The following is a 7,767-nucleotide window of genomic DNA, read 5'->3' as shown; positions in this document are numbered from 1 at the left end:
ATGGACAATTTTCTACTGTAAATGACTTATTAATTCTCAGTAATGCAACGATCCAAGACAGTTCCAAAGGACTTATGATGGAAAATTGCTATCTTCCTTCAGAAAAAGACCTCATGGAATCTGAACGCAGATCATAGCATCCTATTTTTCACTTTTTCATTTTTCACATTTCCCCCCCTTTGGGTCTGTGTCTTCTTTCACAACATGACTAATATGAAAATATGTTTTGCGTAATTGCATACATATAACCTATATCAAATTGCTTACCATCTCAGGGAAGGGGGCAAAGAGAGGGAAAAAGGGAGAAAGGGATAAAATTTGGAACTCAAAATTTTAAAAAAATGAATGTTGAAATTATCTCTACATATAATTGGGGAAAATAAAATATTTTTAAAAAATAAAATTAGCTGGAGAAGGAAATGGAAAATCACTTCAGTATCTTTGGGAAAAAAAAACTCCTAATGGCATCAAAAAGAGGCAATACAACTAAAAATGGTAGAACAGGAACAGTGATTCCATTTAGAGTAACTGCAGACAATCTAACATCATTGGGAGTCTTCCAACCAAGACAAACCCAAGAACTTTATGAACACAATTTCAAAATAATTTCTCACACAAATGAAGTCAAATATAACATTTGGAGAAAGCTGATTATAGGAAGGCTGAGCCAATATAATAAAAATGACAATTCTATCTAAATTAATTTACTTATTCAGTGCCATACTAATCAGATTTAAAAAAAAACAAACAATACTGAGATAGAAAAAGGAATTAAAAATTTATCTGTAAGAAATGGTTAAGATTATTAGTGGAATCAATGAAAAACATATATGAGGGAAGGTGGCTTAGGAGTACCAGCTCTTAGAATATATTACAAAATACTTGTATGTTACAAAATTTGTATATTACAAAATATACAAATAAATCATTAAAACAAATTCATTCTGAGTCAAAATTATAAAAATAAGATCCATTCCCCAGTGGATAAATGGGCAAAAAATATGAACAGCCAGTTTTCAGGTACAGTATCTGAAGCTAGCTATAATCATATGAAAAAAAATCTAGCTTACTATTAATTAAATAAATGCTAATTAAAACAGTTGTGTGGTATCACCTCACATCTATCAGATTGGCTAATATGACAGAAAAGGAAAATGTTGTATATTGGAGAGGATGTGGTAAAATTGAGGCACTAATACACTGATGGTGGAGATGTAAACTGATTCAATCATTCTGGAGAACAATTTAGAACTATGTCCAAAGTGATATAAAATTATGTATACATTTTGGTCCAGCAACACCACCACTAGGTCTCTCTTTTTTTCCCTTGATAATTAACTTATTTATTTTTGGTTTTCCACATTGACTTCCCTAAGATTTTGAGTTTTCAATTTTCTCCGCATCCCACTCCTTTCCTTGTCCACCCAAGATGGCATGCAATTTAATATAAGCTCTACTTATACATTCATATTAAGCATATTTGCCCTTTAGTCATGATGTAAAGAACAATTAGAACTAATGGGAAGAATCACGAGAATGAATCCATTTTAAAAAAAAAGCAAAGGAAAAGGAGAGCAAGTAGTATGTTTTCATCTGCATTCAGATTCCATAGTTCTTTTTCTGGATGTGGATAGCAATTTCCATCGTGAGACCTCTGGAGTTCTCTAGATTCTTGCATTACTGTGAAGAGCCATGTCTATCAGTCAATCGTCACACAATTGACTTTAACTGTGTACAATGTTCTCCTGGTTCTGCTCATTTCACTCAGTGTCAGACTGTACAAGTCTTTCCAGGTTTTTCTGAAGTCTTCCTGCTCATCTTATAGCACAATAGCGTTCCATTAAATTCATATACCACAACTTGTTCAGTCATTCCCCAATTGATAGGCATCCTCTCAATTAGCAATTATTTGTCACCACAAAAGGACTACTATAAATATTTTTGTACATGTGGGTTCTTTGCCCATTTATACTATCCCTTTGAGATGCAGACCTAGAAGTATATTGCTGGTTCAAAGGATATGCACAGTTTTATAGCCCTTTAGGCATAGTTCCAAATGGTTCTCCAAAATGGTTAGATCAGTTGACAACTCCACCAACAATGTATTAATGTACCAATTTTCCCACATCTTCTCCAGCATTAATCATTTTCCTGTTTTGTCATGTTAGCCAACCTGATAGATGCAATTTGGTACCTCAAAGTTGTTTTGATTTGCAGTTTTGTAATTAATAGTGATTTAGAATGTTTTTTTCATATGACTATAGTTAGCTTTAATCTCTTCCTCTGAAAACTGCCTGTCCATATCCTTTGATCATTTATCAATTAAGGAATGACTTGTATTCTTATAAATTTGACTCAGTTCTTTATGTATTTTAGAAAAGAGGACTTTTTCAGAGATATTGTTTGTAAAATTCTTTCCCAGTTTTCTGCTTCCCTCCTAATTGTTAATGCTTTGGCTTTGTTTGTGCAAAAACTTTTCAATTTTATGTAATCAAAATTATCCATTTTGCATTTCATAATGTTCTCTATCTCTTGTTTGGTCACAAATTCTTCCATTCTCCATAGATCTGAAAGGCAAACTATTCCTTGATCTTAAAATAGAACCACTTACCCCCTATACCAAAATAAAGTCAAAATGGGTACAGGATTTAGATATAAAGACTGCTACTATAAGTGGTGGCTGCATTAGTATTCTTCAAGGCCATTGGGGACTAAAGATAATGGAAGAGAAACTCTGGGCAGCCATTGTCTTAAAATTCTTTAAAGTTATATTGAGAAAACCAGGCTTTAAAAATAAAATATCATTCCCACAAAGAAATGCATTTAGGTAAAAATAATAATAAAAAATGCCATGTTGCATAAATAATTCAGAGAATTCTAATTATCTAGGCAACAACAAAAAGCAAGCAAGCACTTAGATCTTCTGTTCCAAATCTTTCATTAATTTCTTATTATTTCTGGAATTTCATATTCTTTCTTCTTCTATGAGGACTAAACCAGATGATGGTAGAGATGGTAATTCAGCATTTACTTGGCCCTGCTGTGCTGAGCCTCAGGAGCAAACATGTTCTTTTGTTTCTTTGCCATCTTGTGGCTTAGAGTCTTCTGGGTTTCTGCATTGGTAATTGAAGTTATCATGCTACCAACATTAACTGAGTTGGCTGCCGACCATGGATCTCATCTCCTTGATTCTCTTTTCTTCTCTAGACTGTCTTTGACAAGAAGGACCCCTTCAGAATCATGGTCTCTAACACCTATTCTATCACACTGGTTGACCTTATTCTCTTGTACCCTGGTTGTCTGTGTCCTTCATCACTTCCCCGTGTACGGGACAATTGGGAAACTGTGGTCAACAGATGTAGGTTCTCCAAATATAGCCATGGTGGTAGGAACATTGTTGTTGGACCTGGCCTTCAGGAACATCCTCTGATCCCTCATTCTTTTCCCTACTCTAACTGTTCTGGTACTTCTGCTGGTATGTCTGTAGAAGACAGATAGTGTGAGAATAAGGTCTGTAAACGGTTACAATCAGCTGCATGTTTACTATCTTGCACTAGAACACCTCTAAGGCCTATAACATTGGCTCTCTCTGCACTCGTTTCTCCTAAAGCATCAGACTCTACAGTCACTCCATTTCCTGCATGGTGAAGCACTTCCTGGGTTATTATTCTTTATGACAGCCGGGTGTATAAATGCATCTTCCTTGGTATCATTTCTGTTAATGAAACCATAGATATTTCTTACACTGAACCATTTTACAAAATTCACAAAATCCTCCTTGTGATGACCTTCTTGTCCCCATCGGAGGCCACCAGGACCTGATGTAGCAGGGCAGCTGGGGTAAATGGCAAAGAGGAGCGTAGGAAAAAGTGAGTGGAGGTGGAGCTGCTGGTACCATCATGCTCGTTTGGATAAAAGACTAATGTTGCTTGTCTTTTCAAGGAATGATCTTGTAGTTTTACTATAAGATGGTAGCAAATGTTTTGTTTGTTTCTAGTTCACCAATTTCTCCTTGAATTTTTCATCTGTTTTGTGTTTAATCTCAATTTCATCATGGAACATTGGGTATAGCATTAGGGCTAGAGTTAGGAAGATCTGAGTACAAATACAGGCTCAGATACTAACTAACTATGATTAAGCAGATCACTTAAACTCTATATGTCTCAGTTTTTGTAAGTGCAAAATGGGGATAATAATAGAATCTACCTTATAGAGTTATTGTGAGGATCAAATTATAAAAATCTATCAGCAAAGCATTTAATAAAATGTCTGGCACATAGTAGGCAAATTAATGAGTGCCCATTCCCTTCCTCCTCTCTTCTTTCATGCGTTAGTTTTCTGATATTTTTTCTAGATGAATATTCATTTCATTAGCCTCCTTTTAAAAAAAATTGTCAATGTGTTTTTTAGGGGCATATTTTTTCCCTAAAGTTTTTTTTTAGCTGCATCTCACAAATTTTAGTAGGAGAGGTTGAATTTAAAAGTTTTAATGATTTTCTCACATTACATCAAGGGAAAGACATATACCCAAGTCTCTCTCACTTATTACTGATCCTCTATCCACTGCCTCCCACTGCATCACAGATTTTAACAAGGTGGCATAGCATATATGGTGCTGTATTTGAAATCTGGAAAATGAGTTTGAAGCTTGCCTCAGATTCTTACTATTTGTGTGAACCTGGAAAATCACTTATGGTCTTTAAACAGTCTTTGAAACTGGGATAATAATTGTACCTGCCTCATTGAATGGCTGTGATGTTTATAGGAGGTAATATATACATAAAATACTTTGCAAATCTTAAAGCACTATTCATATGTTAGTTACCTTTATTCTTGTTGTTATATTTATCACCACTATAATTTCCATTAGGAAAGTAGCCAACATTATAAAGTGGATAAAATGTAATAAGGCCAGGAAAACCTGGGTTCAAATCTCACTTCTGCCACATGCTAAATGTAGAACCCTAAGGAGTTGAGTCATTTAATCTTGCAGTGTCCCATAAATTGCAGAAACTCTCTATACCAATGAAATCACAAATTCAGTCCACATTCCATATTTCCATATATTAGTCTTACTTCAGAAAATGGTTTAAAATAATATCCCCTTTATTGTGCTATGTTTTAGAAATATTAGAAAGAAAGAAAAAATTGTAATCAAGTCCATATATAGGCAAAGAAGGTCATATTAAAGAATACTTGATATAGAACTAGTGTTATACTCCAGAATACCAAGAGAAAGTAGTACACAATACATAGACATACAAGGAAGGATAAAGTGAAGATAAAAGAGAGATTGTAGAATTATAATTGGAAGAATACTTTGTATTCCAATAAAGTCTGAATCCAAGAAAATGACAAACCCTGGAAGGAAAAAGTCAGAATTTAATCCTCATGATGCTAGACCTTCAAAGCCTAAACACTTCAATTTTACTTCTATTATGCTTTAGAAAAGTCTGCAGTTCTTACAATTGCCAAATTCTTGGCACTGAATAATATCCCGCAAAAAGGATATGCCATCAGAGTTGAGTATCTGCTTCTACTCTTAAAAATAAGTAAGGTTCAAGTGCATTTCTATGTAAATGGAGATAAAGTGGAAGGCAAGGGAGCGTAGATAAAAAGCAGCAAGGTACTCAGAGAGAGAGAGAGAGAGAGAGAAGAGAGAGAGAGAGAGAGAGAGAGAGAGAGAGAGAGAGAGAGAGAGAGACAACAGGCAGTATGTAAGAGGCAAGTCACCACCATCACCACTTTCAATACCATTTCACCTCAAATTGAAGGAAAAAGCCCAGGATCCTGAACCCAAGAGCCTTGGGAATAACTGACCTAGTGTCCTCACATCTACTCCTGGAAAGCAACACTTGTAGAGATGCAGCCTGACAGTTTTACCTGCAGAAGCTATAGCCACAGCTATTGAAGACACAGAAGAGAAAGTCCTTAAGAGTGTTCAGGCAGCTAAGTAACATAGTGGATAGAGTTACAGGCTTGATGTCAGGAAAACTCTTCTTGAGCTCAAAAATGGCCTCAGACACTTACCAGCTGTTTGACTCTGGGCAAGTCACGGAATCCTATTTACCTTACTTTATTCATCTGTACAATGAGCTGGAGAAGGAAATGTCAAATCACTCCAGTATCTTTGCCAAGAAAACCACAAATGAGGGCACTGAGAATTGAACACAACTGAACAAAAACAACAAGGGAGAAATCCTTAGTACTGTCAGAGTTTTAGCACCAGAAACAGAGATTATTTAAAAGCTGGAAATGACATTAAGCAATGCATTCATATCTGCCTTGTTAGTGAATTGTAAAGATAATGGAACTTTTCCTATGATTGAAGCTGAATCCATTCATACATATAGTCACTCCATTAGAATGAAAGCTCCTTGGTAGCAGAAATGCCCTCACTTTTTTATTTATATCTCCAGCATTTAGCACAATGTTTTGCATATAGTAATTTTTTGATGAACGGTTCATTCATCCATCCATCCATCCATCCATCCCTTCATTCATTTATTCATTCATTGTGGTTTGAATTCTTCCTCTGAAACCTGCTGGCTTCTAGACCATTAGACACAAATGAATCTGAGTTTATTCATAATAGAAGAGATGTTGTGTTTATTTTCATGGAAGTAGGGAGTTTCTTCACCTAGAGTTCCTTGTATGGATGACACCATAGTTCCAGATAGGAAGAAAATGCATATCTGGAGAGAGATTCAAATTACTGTTTTCCATACCATGCAGCAGATTATAAGTTTGAGAGGAAAACAAAAGTCTATGACATACTTAAAAACATTCCCAAAACATGTATTCCCAAGGTAGGCATAATAAATTTGAAGCTATGAAGCAAATAGATTTACTGCAGGTACCCAATGAGGAGACATGCTCACAGAGCCCAAATAACAGCAGAGCTGACTGGTGATAGAGGAACTGGTTTCAACCTTTACTGCTTCTATGGTCTTAACCATCATTTAATAATCCTGTGCCTCAGTTTCCTAACATGTAAAATGAGGGAGTTGGATTATTTAGCTTCTGAAGTTCCTTCAGAGTAGTTTTAGCTCTATAATGTTGTTACATATCCCACAGGGGTAACAACGTAAATAATGTATACACAGATAGATGTATGCTAATAAATACTTCCAAACAAGTTATAAAACCCAGAGAAAAAGAAAAACTCCCTTTTCAAATGTTTCTAGACTATCTTGACTGCATATTTTCTTTGCCCTGAAAACAGTTTACCTTTTACGGCACTCATCTCTATTCATGTTGAATCTCTCCGTCAGCAAAATATAAGCTCCATAAGAAAAATTACTTTGTTATCATTAGTCTTTATTTCTACTATGCTTGTTACAATGTCTTAAAGGTAGTAGATACTTAACAAGTAGACTTGTTATTGAATTGTATTAAACCCAATTGAAAGCCTGACCAGTATATAGTTAATGAGTAGTGGGAAGAAATCTGGACCAAAAAGGCTTGATAAGATAAACACATAATAATAAAAACAAAGGAATGAATGAGTGGTTATGGAGATCTGTCTATCTATATCTATATCTATATGCAAATACATATCTCTATATCTATATTTGTCTATATCTATCTGTCTATCTATCTATCTATCTGTCTGTCTGTCTGTCTGTCTGTCTATCTATCTGTCTATCTATATGTAAAAGGCAGGCATGACCATGTGGTAGGTGAAGGAGCCTATTAATGGAAAGAAAGTGAAGATGCGTAATGAATGCATCCTACTCCCTGATTTGAAACAAGAACAGACATTCT

At 35.1% G+C, this 7,767-nt stretch overlaps 1 pseudogene; it reads right to left on the bottom strand.

Annotated features, from left to right (window-relative positions):
* Positions 1-3,052: 3,052 nt before the first annotated feature.
* LOC110195344 (Y-box-binding protein 1 pseudogene) lies at positions 3,053-7,256 on the bottom strand (annotated as a pseudogene).
* Positions 7,257-7,767: the final 511 nt, after the last annotated feature.

The sequence above is a fragment of the Phascolarctos cinereus genome, unplaced genomic scaffold, assembly GCF_003287225.1.
Source record: "Phascolarctos cinereus isolate Bilbo 61053 unplaced genomic scaffold, phaCin_HiC Scaffold_4;HRSCAF=312, whole genome shotgun sequence".
Classification (NCBI taxonomy): Eukaryota; Metazoa; Chordata; class Mammalia; order Diprotodontia; family Phascolarctidae; genus Phascolarctos; species Phascolarctos cinereus.
Note: the sequence above shows the minus strand (reverse complement) of the source record. Positions and strands in the feature narration are given on the sequence as shown.